The 18,512-nt window shown below is 37.7% G+C and overlaps 1 non-coding gene across 1 annotated transcript; it reads left to right on the top strand.

Annotated features, from left to right (window-relative positions):
- The first annotated feature begins 12,605 nt into the window (after positions 1–12,605).
- Positions 12,606–12,715, top strand: LOC127229446 (U6 spliceosomal RNA). Its single transcript, XR_007835136.1, has one exon. It is a non-coding gene; the product is annotated as a U6 spliceosomal RNA (small nuclear RNA).
- The last annotated feature ends 5,797 nt before the right edge of the window (positions 12,716–18,512 follow it).

The raw sequence follows: 18,512 nt of genomic DNA, 5'->3' as shown, positions 1-18,512 counted from the left end.
GTAGGCATTTGATACTTGGTCCCCAGTTGGTGACACTGTTTGCAGAGGCTTAGGAGATGTGTTCTTATTGCAATACGCCAGAGGGGCAGACATTGAGATAAAGGTCCCACCCTACTCCCAGTTAGCTCTTTCTGATTTTTGCTTATGGTTAAAGACTAGCTTTATAATCTTGCATCCACCATGCCCATCACTTGCTCTGTCATGCCTTGCCACCAGGATGCACTCTTATCCCTCTGTAACCTTAAGCCTTGTTTCTATATGTTGACTTGATCCTACAGGTGGAGGTTGGGGAACCCTTCAGAAGAGGGGGAGGAGATATTGCAGGACCCAAAGTGATCAAGGACACCATGAGAACACAACCCACAGAATCAACTAAATAGGGCTCAAAGAGGCTCACAGAGACTGAGGAGACAATCACAGAGCCTGCAAGAGTCTGAAATAGGTCCTCTACACGTATGTACATACATACATACATACACATGCACATACACACACATATATGTATACACACTATATACATACATATATACATCATATATATACATATAAGCTTAGTTTCACAAAGTATCGACTTGGGATATCAGAAAAGATGCAGGAGGACCGGGAAAGGGGTGTGTATACTGTAATTGCCAAGAACAAGTATGGGTGAGGATTTACTTACAGGAGCAGAAATCACTTGTAGATAACTGTATTATCAGGCCCATACCTACATGGATGATGGCTCCTGGAACCTGGGAACTTTTAGTACACTGCAAAATTTGCAGGCAGCTCAACTTGTGTTTCTTGTAGGCAGCTCATGTAGTCTGAACTTCTTCCAGGCAGCTCAGCTAGTCTATGCCTCTTCTAGGCAGACCTTCTGTGAGGAGAGAACATCACAGAATTACCTACTGGTTATATATTCCTGGAGAAGGAGGCAACTAATGAATCTGGTCATTTTCAGTGATTTCTAGAAGCTATTGGGTTGTTTACTTCCTAAGCTTAACAGGTTCCCTTTGGGATGAAACAGTTCATCTCTCTTTAGACTATCCTACATTTTAAGGAGCTTGCCTTCAAGATGGAGGTTCAGCTCAGAGGAAATTATTACACAGCACCCATTTACTCTTCTTGCATACAGTATTCAGCTTTTAGTCTTTGTCTTCTCCAAACAGAGAATGCTGCCCACAAAAGTCCCTTCAGTCTCCTGTTGATGCTGGTGGAAACTGTCCTTGCTCTGCATAAGAGAAAACACTTTAACCCATGAGTTCTTAAGATGACCACAGGGAATTTTAGCTAAACACTGATGGAGTTAAGGACAAACATCTGTTGTTTCCTAGAATCTTTTCTGAGATGTAACATAGCTATACCCCTCCCCCCTCTACTCATATACTCTTAGTAATATTGGAAAGCTAATTAAAAAAAGCAACTCCAACTTTCAGTTCCATTACAAGATCTATCTCCACAGTGAACAATGTCTCCATCACATCATGGATATAACATTTCAAGTCATTGTAGTTTGGTTTCCCTTCTTTTTTCTGTTTATGATCCTTGCCATGGAAAAGAATTAAAGGCAGATAATGAATGAGAAAGTGTGTCAAGGACTCTAAAGTAAGTTCTGTACTTATTCATATGATGCTTTTGAGATTAATGTCACCAGTTAACACAATTTATGGTGTTGGTTCCCAAGAATAATATTCTCTCTTTTTTGTAACAACCCATCGCAGTATAGGTTTCATATCAGCCTCATTGTTCAGTAGTTGTACAGATCACACATGTTTTATGATTTTCTGAAAGATTGCTCAATCTTCTTGGATCCACAATGAAGTGAGAATCACAATATCTGTGGTGGATAGCACTGTAAAGAAGATTAAATGAGTGTTTATTCAGAACTAACTTAAGATGGTGTCAGAGACTCAATAAGCTATATGTTGACAATTATTAAAGAATAAGGTTTATTTCCTTGGTTGTTTTTCAACTGTTGGGCTTTGAAACTGTTAGCTTATTTTTCTGTGCAAAGATCAACACATAGGCACACATAGGTACCAATGTAATTGCACTGTAATGTAATACCACTGAAAACATATTCTTCCTCCATCTCTACAAGAGTGTTTTGGTAAGTGTGATGGTTAGTTTTGGTTGTCAACTTGACTACATCTAAAATAAATGAAACTCCAAGCAGTTGGGCATTTCTGGGAGCTATTTTCTTAATGCATCATTTACAGTATGAAGACCCACATTATAATTTGGCCATATATTTTCATGGGAATTCACATAATGAAAGGAAATGGAAGAAGGGAATTGTTTATATTTCCCCCCACTTTAGCTGGAAAGTTCTTATATTCTGATGTGAAGCATTCATCTGCTGCTATTAGAACCTACTTCTGGATCCCAATGCAGACTGAGGACCATCAACTCTCCAGGAATCCTCTGAGACTCCAGTGCCAGAGAGTTAGAGAGATACTGCTGAGACATGGAGTCTCATGGACTGAACAACTATGGAATTCCTGACCTTTCTATCAGGAGACAGTCACCATTGAACTACCTGAACTACAACCTGTAATCAAATGCAATAAATTTTATATATATACATATATATATATACACACACATATATATATATATTTGTGTATATATATGTATGTGTGTGTATAAATATATAACAATAGAATCATTCACTTGTATATATAATTCTATCTCTCTCTCTTTCTCTCTATCAATTATGTTCCTTTAGACAACCCTGGCTATAACAATAAGCACCCTTTTTGTGCTTTTTCTTATTTTAGTACTCTAGTCTCAGGAAACAGCTCTTTTTCCAGATATAGAAAACTATTAAAGAGCACTGGAAAGATCATTAATTTCCCCACCCCAGTCACCCACTTTCAAGCTGGACCACACACATTAATCAACCAAACTGTTTCTTTTCTTTTTTCTTTTTTTTTTTTTTTTTTTCCATCACGATATGGTTACAATTCAGGTTTGTTCTACTCCAAGGAAGATATTTTGTCACTGGTGGGTGAAGTTAGCACTAATAACATTACCCTCTGTTTTCAGAGAAACTTCCAGGGCATAACAGCCCAATTAACATTGCCAGTTTTGCATGTTTTTGGTTACTGATCAAGTTTAATTATTTCCTGTGCCATTGACATCAACTTCTCAACTCACAATTCATGTTCAAACTGAGTGGTCACATGGCAAGCTTCTAAAACCAAGTGCATAAAGTGACCCTAAGAAGGAAACCTCCCTTTTCTCATTTCTCTACCTAAGTCCTGTGAAATCATATGGAAAATGTGGTGGTAATTTCTGCTCAGAAGAAACAGCAATATGGGGTTACAAGGGATCCGGTGTTTCTGCATTTGCTTCCTTATTTTTAGATTAACGTGTGTGTGTGTGTGTGTGTGTGTGTGTGTGTGTGTGTGTGTGTGTGTGTGTGTGAGTGTATTTAATGCTTCTTCAGATGCCAAAGAAGCCAGAAGAATGTGTCAGGTCCCGTAGAGCAGTTACAGACAGGTGTAAGCACCAAGACCTCTCAACAAAGGAGCCATTTCTGTCCCAGGATGTTTCTTTAAATTTTCACTGTTAATTGTTTAACAATGACATGAGGAAATAGAACTTGTACCTTTAAAACACCATTTAGGTACTGTCTTATGACTAGCTATTTTCTTCTTAAACATTCTATTTTCATTATCTAAAAGATAAGGCATTCAAAGGTGTGGGACTGTGTGTTTGTTCTACATATGTCTTCTTCCCAAACTATTCTTCAAAACTCTTCTGCTTACACCTGGAATCTGTTGTTCTTAGGAGTGCAATTACATAAGTACATACCCTTTACTAGAGTCTCCAGAAACTTTCCTCAGCTTGTCCTCTCTCCATAGAGACTTTTCAACCCTATGGATACTGTAATTGACTCTGAAATCCTGATGCTTCACCTAAACCAACATTTTTAATGAGGATTAAGATTACATTCTTTGTGGATTTATTTATTTGAGTGAAGTGAGTCTTTGCCTCTTAGTGCTTGGCTAGAACCAACATCCAACCAGCAACTACTGGACATGCATAAACTTTGTTCCATGCTAAACTTCTTGGAGGAGAGGCTATGGTAAAGATAAGCAATAAGCATCAGCATTTTGAAATTTTTAATTAGGAAGAGGTTTATTTATCCAGCAAGTATTCTTTGGTACCCAACACTTGACCAGTGCAGTATAAGCGTTGTAGACATAAAGAAGTAAGCTAAAACAACAACAACAAAAAAGCAACAACAGATATTCTTGGTATGTAGTTCTATGATTATTATTTACCCAATGAGGACAAGAGTGGATAACAGGTTAGATAACCCTGTTTTGGAGGTTCTCCCTATTAATTATAAAATTATCTGAATTTAGAATCACCTTGTAAACATGCCAATTAGTTGGTCTATGATGATGTTTCCAGCAACATTAGAAAAATAATGTCTATCTTAAATCACTACCATCCCACAGGCAGGGATTCCAAATTGCTTAAAAGGAGAAAAACAACTGAGAACTAGCATTCATATGTCTCTCCTTCTTTACTATAAGTACAATATGACCAGCCACTTCATACTCCTGCTAGCTGTATTCTTAAGAACTGAAAGCTAAAACAAACCATTTCTCCCTTAGGTTGCTTCTTGCCTGTCCATTTGGTCACAAGTAAAGTAACTATAAAAGAGGTCAAACAATGCAAACAGAAATTTTTGCTTTTCATAGAACAGTATTACCAAAGTGTTTGCATATGGTAAGAGTGAAAATGTTTCAGCAAGTGAAAGCCTATAATGTAGGCCACAGGGACTCAAAGCTGCTCTAACTATGCATGTGCAACAAAGGAAAGCATAAACTGCATGTAACAAAATCTTCTGAGATACAGGAGCCAGGAATATTGACAAAGTTTTAATGTCTTATAGAAGGAAGTTCTGATGGAATGAAATGAAGCTGATAAAGTCTCTAGAGATTGTAGTCAAAACTACAATTTCTCTTGTAGTAACGGACTGATTTTGAAAGCCTTTCTTGTGTACCAGGTAGAGAAAAAAAATGCATTAGGCAAAGCTGCTTCCTAATGAGCATCCCAAAATAAGTTGTCTAATGGACTGTCATGTCCAAGCACTGTTCCCAGTAGTTATGTCCTTAATGGGTTCCTGTCAAATGATGGGATAAAAATAATGAGTTTCTCTTTGTACTTCTTTTTCTCACCCTTACATATGTTTTTATTTTTATACCTTTGTAACTCAAAACAGTGCCCTTTAAAGGAAAAGAATGCAGAGCTGTAAAGAGATTTAATCTGAGTCCATATTTCCAATGTTCATAAGATCTGTTTCAAATCATTAGAACATAGTGAAGGAAAACACTATAGACCTGTGGCCTTCCTTCACTGAGATGCAGTATGGTTTCAAGTTGTTCTTTGATATGCTGTAGGCACTGGTCTCCATGGCAATCATTTTTGTTTGTAAATATTCTTGTTACAGGTTGTTCTGGGTTTAGTAGAAGCAACTGAGTTTCTCTTTCTCTTGACTGCTTATGATTTCTTCTTGGTACAAAACTTTTTTGGTCCTTTTTTAACATTTCAAATCTACTAACCAATTCAGAAGATTGGTTAGTATCTTTGGGGGGGGGGGACTCTTTAACCTACCATTGTTATTTCCTTTGCATTTTCACTTCGAGTATAGTTTTCATCATTCTTTTATTTGCATGTTTTTGGTAATTTAAAATGTGCTCAAATAGAAAGTTTACTTGGTTATGTAAAAGAGAGAATTTATGTACCACGTGCTGGAATGAATTTAACATTTTAAAACACAGTTAAGTAGTCACAAACTTCTTGACCAGTAACATAAAGGTGAAAAGAGATCTCTAAGCTGGATATGGTGGTGTAGACAGGCAAGAGAATCAAGAATTCTATGATCGTTTGTGGAATATATAACCAGACCCCCTTTCAAACATCAGTGCCCCTCAAAAAAGAAAGGGGAACACAGATAATCTTTTTATCTTTATCAGCAAACACTTTCTGCAAAGGGAAAATAGAAAAATTATTAGCCCTGTGGGTATCACAATTTCTCATCTTAACAGTGGGAGCAAGAAGGCAACCACTTCTATATCAACAGTATTGGGCCTGTGTTCTAAGAACCCTGTATTTACACAAATAGACACCCTGCAGGACATAGACTCAATGATGGAGTTTGCCACATTAGTCATGGTTGTCCAGTGAAACATGACTTATGTGGAAATGGGATCACACATTTAGGGAAGCCAAAGAGTACTGGATAACTGTTGAAACTGAAGAACCAAGGAACCCAGAGTTTAATTATGTCTAAGTCTATAACCCTGAGAACTGTGGGGAACTCTGGTGTAAGTCAGAGTTCTGACCAGATATATAGCTGCTACAGTGCCCAAACACAACAAAAGATGAAAGTTCCATCTCAGAGAAATAATCTATCTTTTCGTGCCATTTTTTGTTTAACTCAGACTTCAAGGGTTACCTGGTACATATGGATGAGAATGATCAACAATTGATTCAAATGTTAATATAGTCAGAGACACATTCAGAAACAGTAAGTTTCAGCAACCCAGAAACCCCTAGTCCATAGCTTTTTAAAAGCTGTGGGTAGAAACCCAGAAGGCATCATATAAATGAAAGTGGGGGAGTGGTTAAAAAGTGCTGATAGTAGAAATGCTAATAGTACAATGACCAGCAATTCAAAAGCAAATGTGCCACACATCCAAGGTACTTCTAACAGCATTCATCTGTGTGGTATTCTGCAACTTCCCTCCATCCTTGGTTCTGAACATAAAACATATAAACTATGAGCTCTGTATCTTGTTACACCATACAACTATGAGCCCTGTCTGAGGTACATTGGTTCAGATACAAGACCACTGTATGTAATGAACTGACAATCTTTAAATGTACACACAAAGTTTTCTGTTCTCACAGAAATGTAAGAAGACAAAGAAACTTCTTAATTGTTCCTTCAGTATCAAATATTCAGCAATGATTTAAATCTTTTAGAATAAACAAACGCCCATCTCACTCATAGGCAAGTTTGATTTAAGCTTTAATAAGTGATAACCTTGTCCCAAAGAACTGCTGTAAAATAAATTTTGTTGTGATTTGTTATCAGTAAATGTTTGATTTGAATACCTCTTTTGTGCACCTATATATTTGGAGCCATGCATATATTTATTGCATGAGCTGTCCTCTCAAGAGAAAAGCTTTTTAGAAATCCTGTGTATGTTCTAATTGAACAAACATATTGCTCATCACTTTTGCTATCTCTGAATATATCATAGAGCAGTCGTTTTCAACTTCATAATGCTGTAACCCTTTAATGTAGTTCCTTGAGTTGTGGTAACCCCCCCATCATAAAATTATTCCCTAGTTTTACATAACTGTAAGTTTGGTACTGTTATGGATCATAATGTAAATATATGTGTTTTCAAATGGTCTTATGTGACCTCTGAAAGGATCATTCAACCTCCAAGGGGTCATGGCACACAGGTTGAGAACCACTGTCATGGAGGTTATAACTGCAGGAAGCAATTTCTATTCTGTAGGACTAGAGAACAAAGGGATAAAATGGATATAAAAATTGGGAAAATGTAGATGGATCCCCTGGACTAGAGAGATGGCTCAGCAGTTAAGAGCACTGGATGCTCTTCAGAATGTCCTGAGTTCAGTTCCCAGCAACTACGTGGTAATTTGGTCACAACCATCGATAGTGGGATCTGATGCCATCTTCTGCATAAAGTCTTGCATGCAAATAGAGCACACATATAAATCTTAGAAAAAAGTGTGAGCTATTGTGTCTGTCAAGAAGGACCCCTACTTAGGAACTCAAACCACTGAAGAGGTAGAAGTAAGTAGCTTTGTATGGGTAAAAGAAGTTGATCCTGCAAGTACTGGAGGAAAATACACCCCAGAGTCTAGTAGAAAGATTTATTACTTCCTGTATCAAGATCCATGTGGAGAAAATGGTGTCTCCCTGGAGAGGCAAATGGTGAGGTAAATGTCATCTGCTGAGCCCTAGTTTCACATAGAAGAGGGAAAAGGTGCATGGTAGGAGATGACAAGCAATTAGTAACTGGTGCACACATCAACTTGAGTTTATTTTTCTACCATTGTTTTCTTGTTGAACTACTACCAAAAAATTCTCAGATTGTCTGGCAATTCATACACAGGAGGAAATGTCCGGTAGCAATCATGCTTATGTGTATGTTTTATTTTTGATAATGCCAAAAGTAATTGGTAGTTTAGTATTGATACCATAAAAGGACAGTCTCTCTCTCTCTCTCTCTCTCTCTCTCTCTCTCTCTCTCTGTGTGTGTGTGTGTGTGTGTGTGTGTGTATTTACAGATGTTTGTAACTCTGTATATATATATATATATATATATATATATATATATATATATGTGTGTAGACATATATATCAGTAAAGTCCTGTTTTAGTCTGAAATTCAGCTCCACTTCTCAATGACTTTAAATATGTCTTGTATTATGCACTGGGAATAGCACTTGGTATTGGTAGTTTCTATTACGTCAATTTGTGTTAAGAGTTGGAGAAATAGCTCAGTAAGTAAGGTTAAGAATACTTACTGGTCAAGCAAAGAACATTGGCGTATTTTCAAAGGCTCTGATGTTGTACTCTGGCCTTTTTGGCACTTGTATGCACATGGTACACGTAAATTTATGAAGGAATGCACAGATACACATACATTTAAAAAATTATTTCTTGCTTGTAAAATAAAATATTATTAACTACAAATGTACACTCTTTTCCTACACCTCCTTTACTTTTGAATTTCACAAGTTGATGAAATTGAAAGGCTCTGACATGTTTATAATGCCTCATTCTCAGATTGACTGATTGATGGTTGATTGAATGATCTATTGATTGACATGTAGTGAAGAATGCTGGAAGAAGGAAGCAGGGCTATTCTGAGAAACACTCTTTGAAGATATTTTAAAATTTAGGCAATTTGTCATTCAATAAAAATATGTCTATGTGGTACATGAAGTTTTGGCACTCCAGTTTGACCAAATGGCTGCACATGTTGACAGCCTAAGCATCTGTGTGCAGCTAGACAATGTATAACATGACTTCCATTATTATAGGGTGTACTCACACCTCCTGCATAATGATTCAGCCCCTTTCAGTTCTACCACTACACACTGCTTTAGTTTCAAAATCCTCTCCCTATGTAGTTGGTTATTTCAACATTTTGTACATTAGCAGGTCTTTTGATGTTTCTTGAATTATTTTTTTTCTAGATACAGGAAAACTGCTGTCTAATTGATTACATAACTGTCCCTGTGTCAGGGAACAACCAAAGTTTGTCTAAAATTATTTTAAGTGGTACTTAATTATATTATCACCTAAAGATTTCTTGCATTTTCTTTTACTGATAAGGGTTAATCCACAAGTCTCCCAAGAGTATTTCCATAAGTTAAGTTCACAATGTCATTTCTTGTATTGAAAATTTCCATATGTTATTTGCAGTACATAAATTTGGTGCATGCTAAAGAAAAGTTATCTGGTGAAGAATAACCAAGAACATTAATGAGTAGTAATTTGATGCAATGTTGTATGAGATACTTTATCACTGAGGCCATCCTGGCGAGTGGCAGACACAGTTTTTCTATGTTTCTTCTGGATTTTTTTTAAAACAAATTGCTCTGTACTCACTCACCCTAAGGAGACCAAGAATATTAATGACTTAATATTTGCAAGCAACTATAGATTCACGCAGCCAAGGACAAAGTACCTCATTTGTAAATTATAACCTCAAGAAACTGAACTGCATGTGAAATCAACCCTGCCCAAACCACATTTCACTTTGTATTATAAGAAGCCAATTTGCATTGTTGACTAGCTTCCATGTTGTTAGTTTTTCATTCTGCTTTATCATGTGGACATGGATGGATAGAAAGATGATGTTCTGATCATTTTGTCTTCTGTGATAGAGAAAATTCCGAGGAATCATTTTACAGAGAGTGGCTTAAAAAATACCACAGCATGCACACAATTTAACAACTCTGCTTAATGATTATAAATATTCAAAATTATAAAGATTTTTTTGGAGTTGAAAATCTCTAGCTGGCTGATGTGCACAGAGTTAAGAGGCTTCCTAAATGTTACACACTGTGATATAGGATGGCATTTTAGCACACTCCTGAAGCGGTGTTGTCAAGAACATTGGGTAGTAGATTTATTAGTTAGGCTTGATTAAGTTCTTTAAAACACACATAACTTGAATTTGGGAAGAAGGAAATTTCTTGCCATTGAGGATAAATAAACATGAAGGTGCAGAATGGAAACTGGTAAGTGACAAAGGGGCCTTGACTTAGCCAGGCTGGGTTGACCTATCTGGTAAAGACAGCTTTCAGCATGTTTTCTCTCTTCTCAAACACACACTTTAGAGTTTGATTTTTTTTCTTCGGTCTGTTTTTTTTTTTTTTTTTTTTTTTTTTTTTTGTTTATTACTTGTTTTCGTATTTGGCTTGAGGATGGATTGTGTGTGTGTGTGTGTGTGTTTCTTTAACTTTTTAATTTTTGACTTGGGGACAAGTAGACATTTGATGCATGTGAAATGTGTTTTCCTGCAGTGGAACACATTTTTTTTTCTGTGTGGCACATCACGTGATCAAAGCTCTCAGGGGTGAGCTTTGGTTCCTTCCAGGCTTACTCTGTAGAAAGCTCTGAAGTTCCCACTGGCTTGTGACTGTTGTCAGAAGATCAACACCTGAAAGCCCTCCTTGACAGTTGCACCTTTGCCGCACTTTGGTTCCTAGCACATCAATACAGTTTTTATGGCAGCAAGATGACCTACTGCATGGAACAAGCTAGACAGACACCATGCTGTTTCTTTCAAAGAGGAATCTAGTCTTCAGGGCTATTCAGAGTATGGAAATAGGAGACAAAAGCACATTCCTGAATGATCAGCTGCTCTCAATTATGCTTTCATTTCCAGGTGATACATATTTAAATAAAATTTTCCTCAGGACTCCAATAACAGGTAACGCCCCTCCTCTTTTCAGCTCTATTGTCTGCAAGAAGTGTTTTAAAACCAGGAATTAGGCATTCCCATTCTTTTGTAGTCATTATACCATTATGGGGTATTGTACTGTTGCTTTGGTTTTGCTCTCTATATACACTAGCCTGGCCACAGACTTGTGGCAATCCTAGCTTAGTCTACCAAGCAGTGCGATACAATTGTGAGTCACCATGCCTATGTTCCCCACAGAACTTTCTTTTGTTATTGCCACATCACACAGTATTGGAGAAGTGGTGGGTGGAGATTTCAGTGTAAGCAGTTTGGAGATATTAGGAGCTTGGATGCCTGCAGCTTTGTGTATGTTATTGAATTACTTAAGAGACTAGAGATTTGCTCTTTACGTGTATGTATAGAAGTCTAAGGAAGCCTCACCATTTACTAGTAATTAAACTTCTTGTGATGCATGGCTGTAATGGACAGAGCATGGCTGGAGGTGCTTGTAATGGAGATTATCTCTCTCTCTCAATGTACGTGATTTTACATCTCTAATCTTGTATATGATCATTCTCCTATGCAATGATAAGTATTCTGTGTAAATTTGCAAGGCCCTCTTGAAAAGCCTTTCTTTTTTCTGGACTCAATAGGGATAATAAATACACATCTGTCTTTGAAGTGGAGTGGAGAGTGATTCCATGAACTCCAAAGGCCATTATAAAGGAATGTGAAGGAAAAGGTGAAAAACTTGACTAACAACCATTTGGAGATGAAAATGTGTTTTACTGGGGAATTCCATTAACTGATCAAAGAGGAGTGTGTGTGAGCACATGTATTTATGCAGCTTTCAAATGAGAAGTTGAAATTTGTCTCTCTGTGTATTTTATCAAACAAGTTTGGCAATCATCTTATTGACACCAGCTCTCCAAAGGCACATCAAAGCTGGTTTGTCTGGTACATCTCTGCAATTCATTTCCTGAATTTCCTGTCCCATTATAGTTTGACTTGTTCACTGAGGGATTATTTTTTTTCTCTCTCTCTCATTTAAGATCAGAGTTCTATTCAAAGGAGACCATTGTCTTTGGATACTGAATGTTATTTCCACTGGAGGCACTGAAACCAGACAGAGAAGTGGTTCTTCTGCAAGGTCAGGGAACCTTGTCTGTAGCCTCACCTTGTAGCCAAGAGAAGGTCCAGTACTTTTAAAAGTTTCACTGAGCCAGAGTCTGTATCAAACTAATTTGATGTTAAAAACTATCAGTGAACTTTGAACTGTTGAGTAACAGTGCTAACATGTCTGATGGTTTAATTGTAATGAAGTGCTTCCTGCTAGCATAGACCACACACTGTGATAGCTCTGAGGATAGACACAGCATAGGCTTAGTCTCTGCACTACTGGTAGATACTGGCGCTATGGAAAACATCTGTTTACTTTCAAATATCTCCTTTAAATATATGTGCCAAGACACAAAGAATTTTTAATTTTACCCCTTCATGTCTATGCTGCCACAGTTTTCAAGATGACTATGGAGCTAGGACAACACACACAGAAGAAGAGATGGGATGTCCTGAAACTACTTGTAATACACTTTATTTTCACGTTTGACTCTTTACCAATATCATCCTCTCATTAATCCTAACTACTGTGTTGGTGGTGTCAACAGTACTTGCATCAAAACTGAAGGATATGGAGGTTAGCATGACACCAGAATAAGGATGACACTTAAATCCCTGAGGCATTCCATATTTTTCCTTCTGATTTTTTCATCATCAACTTTCTTGATCAATGTTCTCCAGCAGAAAGATTGTATAGCACTTTGACCACCCCACCCCAGTGTCCTAGGCAACACATCTTTCTCTAGGGCAAAGATACCAGAATCAGCTTCTTCTAATGTGTATGGCCTAAATTGTTTGCTGCTTAGTATCAGTATCACTTATTTGGAAAATAAAAATATTCTATTAAAACCACCATTGTCCTGTCCTTCCTAGTGTTCAGATGTTGGCAACAGCAAAAGGTAAGTAAACTGAAGCCTGTCTGTGTCTAGCAGCACAGCTTGAAAGAATAGTGCTCTGAGGAGTGCTGAGGAGTGCTTCTCACATTACTGCTAGCAGGGAACTTAGTGCACACACGTGTGCTTGCTTAGTCTAACAGCATCTGTTTCTGAATCAGGTGAGAATTGTTTAGAATGAAGGTCTCCTTTCTCCTCGGCTTTGATCAACTGGAGAATGTAGACATGGGTTAAAATGACAAGCTGAATAAATTCTATAAAACTTAAGAGCAAAGCATTGAGCATGACAGTGAGATTATACATACAATATTTGGTTTTGAAACAGAAAAAATAAAGAGTGTTGAAATTCCCTTTCCTCCCAGGCTTCCAGTCCATGTGCCCTCTTTCAGGGTCTTGTTTTAAAAGTGTCATGAAGCAGGAGTTATTTCAGACCAGTACTGCAGGTAGGTTCTCTTTTGGTGAATATTACCTGATGGCCAGATCTTTCCAGTGAGAATTTCAATAGGTGAGATGGAAATGATGAGCAATGAGAAGCATTACAATAGAAACATCATTTACAATGACAGCCTCACATCTGTTTCACTTTCTAATTACAAGTACAACACTCCCCCAGACACCCAGCTCAGGCAGCAGGGGTATAAATCACAACCATAAAAAAGCTATACACAACAACGTGATTCTGATTGTCATAGTTACATGTGCTTTGTATTCAGAACCCCACACATGCTTCAGTTCTGTGCCTGTCCTGCGTCAGAGGAGATCTGGCAGGATGGAAGGAGAGGAAATAAGAGTTTTTACACTAACCAACCATGTTTCCCATGGATGTTCCTAAACATCTTGTATGAACAAAATAAGATCCTGAGAGGAGTAAAACAAAAACTTCCACGTGAGAAAAAATTCAATTCTGGAACATTTTTTCAGACATTTGTCAATAAATATTTATTAAATCCTACTATGTGACAGGTTTGGTGCAAGCCTAAGGGGACAAAGGAATAAACAAAGCAGATACTCTTAGAACTGACAACCTAATTCTAGAGAAAGACATTAAAGATGATTGCCCAGAGAAAAACATAATTACTGCTGTGATGTTTCCATGAAAGCAAAACTTCAGTACTCTACAGCAATACAACATTCAGGGGGAAAATCCCAAGAATATAGAAAACCCTAAGGGAAACAGCAAAAAGACTACTGAAAACATTTGTCAGCTGCCCATCAGAAACTCAAGCAGGGTCAGATTTCTAGCATTTTTCAATTTCTGAAAAATCTGTAATTTGAAACAGGAAACAATATGAAAAAGAATATTGAAGGCATATTTTACAGATATAAATCTCAATTCGTTTAAACATACAGAATTGAATACTCCATGATTGATGTTAGCTTTTACACTGAGAAGAAATAAGGTTCATTTTGATTAGTGTAGGATACTCTGAAACACAGAAAACAGTCCCAGGATTATCTTGACCCTGATGCAAGAGAAGGATGCTTAAGAAACCAGATTGCACATCTCTAATATGGTGTAGCTCAGTACTTGGAAAGAAAAATTGCTATTGAAAAAAACATAGGAGAAATTGTATTGTGGTGTGTGTGTGTGTGTGTGTGTGTGTGTGTGTGTGTGTGTGTGTGTGTTGATGTCCATAAAAATGACTTCACTTCAACTTAAGGTCAGAAAGTTCAAAACTATCCTTACTCTTCCAAGGTTAAAGTCATAAAACCTAAATATCTTAGGTGTGGCTACTATAGGATGTTTTGTCTTAGAAGTGGATGTCTTTATCTAAACAAGAGACTAGGTCTAAGGCATGGTTACTCTTGATCCTCAAGGCCAGATAAAATGAGATTTAGTCAGGAAAATTAAGGAAGAAAGTCTGTTTCTTCCTTGTATCATGAAAGGGGTCTTTGTCCCTTTCCCCTTTTTGGTTTGGGTATATTAGAATGCTGAAGAATAAACCTGGAGTGTTCAGTAGTCACTGGATTGCCCTCCTGACTCTATTCTGTGTCTCTGTCATTTTCTTAGGCTCTTTACCTGATGTCTCTCAATTCACACTTCCCTTCTCAGGTACAAATCAGGCAAGTCAGCTGAATCTAACTGAAGCTTCACAAAGGAAGGTAACAACAGTGTTGTAATTTTTATGTGAATTTATGCATGTGTGCATACTTCAAATACTGCATATCCTATCAACATACTATTAAACTTAAAACTATGATATAATGCATTGGTATATGACTATGTGTACTAGTTAGGTTTTACTTTTTGTGATAAACACTGAAACCAAAAGCAACATGAGGGACTTCACTTGCCTTGTAGTTAAACTTCATTATGGAGAAAAACCAAGGCAGGAATTCAAGACTCTAAAGGCAGGAACTGAAGAAGAGGCTAGGGAGGAGCATTGTTTACTGGATTTCTCCAGATGATATGATCAGCATGCTTTGAAATCAGAAAACCTAGTTGTAAAAAATATTAAATATTGATTATGGTTTGTCCTAATAAGTATTTTCTTGATCACAAATTGAAGACTATTGTTCTCCATTTACACACACCAGGTTCCCATCCAGGTTTTTATACCTAGAGGAATGTGACCAAGAATTCCCCACAGGAATGTTCAGAGACCCATCCCCAAGTATTTTAGATTCTGTCAAATTGACAATTACCATTGACCATCACAGTAAGCAACTAAAATGCAGGCAAAACGAAATAAGACAAATCAAAACAAAACAACCCCTCCCCCTTTCACAATAAATCCCTAGGACTACAGTGCAAAGACATTTTTTTGCCCTTCCTTCCTCAATAAGTGTGGCAACCAGCTGGTCCCTGTTGTACCTAAATTCTGAACCCCCAAATCACCAAGAGAACCATTCCTGTGCAAAAGCAAAGAGTCTTTTATTATTTAACATGTTACCTCAGACCTTCCATTCCTGTGATATGGCAGGCAGGAGCAAGAGGGACCCCGGGGAATTGTGAGGTAGGGAATTTACTGGGTGTGAAAGAGGAGTGCCTAGGGGTATGCAACAGTCTCAGGATTGGTGCATTTCCCGGCTTGGGCAACCTGTCCTGTGTTGATTGGTCAACTGGTTACTATGGCCTATAGTCCCTTCCAGGGCAGTTGCTGTGCTCTGCCCGTTACTGTTATGCCACTTCTACCACAAAGCACCATAAAGCACATCCAGAGCCCACCAACTAACTTTTGATTGATTCCCAAAAAAGGGAATCTGACCTCCTAGTTACTAGGGCAGGTCCTGCAAAGTCAGAAGACTGGAAACTAAGCAACATGTGCTGAGTCAGAGGCCTACATCTTGCTGGGTCTATTCTGCAGCCTGTCATGGCTTCCAAAGCAGGGATGGGACTAGGTGAGGGTCTTATCCCTTCTGCTTCATGTAAAGAAATCACTGGGATCCCCAGCCTCTACTTAATCTTCCCAGGACTTAAAGATAAATTCTTTCTCATTTAGCTCTTCTGTGTTGTGCTTTAACTCTGTTGTCTCCAGCTCACCACTCTATACTGCACCTTTTGTACATTAGCAATGAAGAACCAAAGTGAAGGTCATGATCTATGCTTTAGACCTACCTAGCTTGGCATGTTTTGACTTTTAGTAGTGTGAGATGTTGAAAATAGAAAAAGTCTAAATTTTATAGTTAGGTATCATGTTGCCTTTTACTAACGAGTAGAAAGCTGTTGATTCATCCATCGGATCCTACTCATTTAACATCAGGTGCACTTTCAGTGTCTTAACAAATATCTGAACATTTCTTGTTCCTTTTTATGTTTCTTTAGGAACATCAAAAGGGAATAAAGCTACAATGTTCTGTGATAATTTTGAAAGTAAAAACAAAGCTATTGTGTTCCACACTACATGGTTAACTGTCTCTTTCCATTCCACAATTTCCCAGCAACCTATCTTGTTACCTGTAGTTACTAGAATTTTAGAGCTGTATCCATATCCAGTGTTTGTATACTAATACCAGGTAAAAAGATGGCATGTCACAGGGAAATGGCTTATTACATCACTTCTTGGAAACTATCATTGTTCCTTGTTTCACAGAAGCCTGAAAAGTTTGGTGATAATAAAAAGTTCAAGTGACTTGCATAGATTTTTGTTACACTCTTTCAAGGGCTCAGCATGTATAGCCAATGGAATTTGTGTTTCAATAGAATACAATTTGAAATGTGAATACCACTCAACTTTATTATTCACAAGGAAACTGAGCCCCAAAATGACGGGTTATCTGTCAGTTTTCCTCATGCCTGCAGTGAATAAAACCAATGATGTGACATATTGATCCATATATGGATGTTACCTCTGCCCACAAAGTCATGTTCAACTGACTGTTCATGTTTTCATATGTATTCAACAAGCACACGTATAGATTTAACAATTATTTCTGAGATGTCTCCTGCCCATATTCCTTCTAAACTTGCTTCTGGAAATGTGGTGATATAAAATGTGAATTAATCAGATCATATTTTTTGTTCAGTCTCTCTTCTGTGTATATATGTCTGTATTGTGCAGATTTGCATGTACATGTGTGCACATGCTTATGGAAGTCAGAGGAAAACCTTGGCTATTTTTCCTCAGGGCCATCTACTTCTTTCTGAGACTGAGTCTCTCACAAAGTGGGCAAGACTGTCTGTCCTAAGAGCCCTAGAAGTTCACCTGTTTCTGTGTCTCTAATACGGGGATTATGTGGATGTGCCATATTCCTTTATCTTAATGTGGCATCTGGAGATTGAATTCGGGCTATCAGAAGGACCTTGCAAGCTCTTCACTGACTGAGCCAGCTCCCCAGCCCATCTTTGTCTTGTCTTTGAATGTTTATTTATATAGCAAGCTTTTCAGGTTCCAGCTATAGTAATGTGTGAGGAAACGACAAAATGTGAGGTCACCATGAAGTTATAAAACACCTCAAGAGTTGATCAATATTAATTTATGAATGTACTATAAGGAACATGCCTCCTTTTTTTTTTCAGCTGACCATTTATATTTACCAGCAAAAGCTTCGTGGAAGAGAACTATAAACGTTTTTTCACATTGGCCTTGAAACTGGAAGCCAGGGAGAGCATTGATTTGAAGAAATAGGTCACTCTTTATTATTGTGTATGACCCACAGAAACTGTCTTCATTTCCTCCATAAAGAAAAACTCATTTGAAAGATCACTATGAGACCCGCACATAACAGAGAAGAGCTATGCATTGTCAAAAACCTGAGTGGGAAAGTGCTTGCAAATTGGTTTCGTAGGTTGCTTTGACCAATCTGCTTTTCATTAGTTCCACCAGCATAAGTTTTAAATGTATAAAAATGAGAGGTGTTTGTGTATGTGTGCTTGCACATGCTATTTTTTTTCAATGTGATTTATCACAGGATCACACCCCCAAAGCTGCAGCCTTCCAATGAAGGGGAAGGGAAAAATAATGACCATCCCTCTATGGGTCCCAGGCCTGAATTACTCCATTTTCCCAAGTCAGCAACTCCCCTGCACTAAAGGTGGTTCCTGAAAATATTGCCTGCTGGTTAATCACCCACAATGGATGGGCCCTTAAAGAGGCAG

This window comes from Phodopus roborovskii, unplaced genomic scaffold, assembly GCF_943737965.1.
Source record: "Phodopus roborovskii unplaced genomic scaffold, PHOROB, whole genome shotgun sequence".
NCBI classification, from domain to species: domain Eukaryota; kingdom Metazoa; phylum Chordata; class Mammalia; order Rodentia; family Cricetidae; genus Phodopus; species Phodopus roborovskii.
This window is presented reverse-complemented; position numbering and strand designations above follow the sequence as displayed.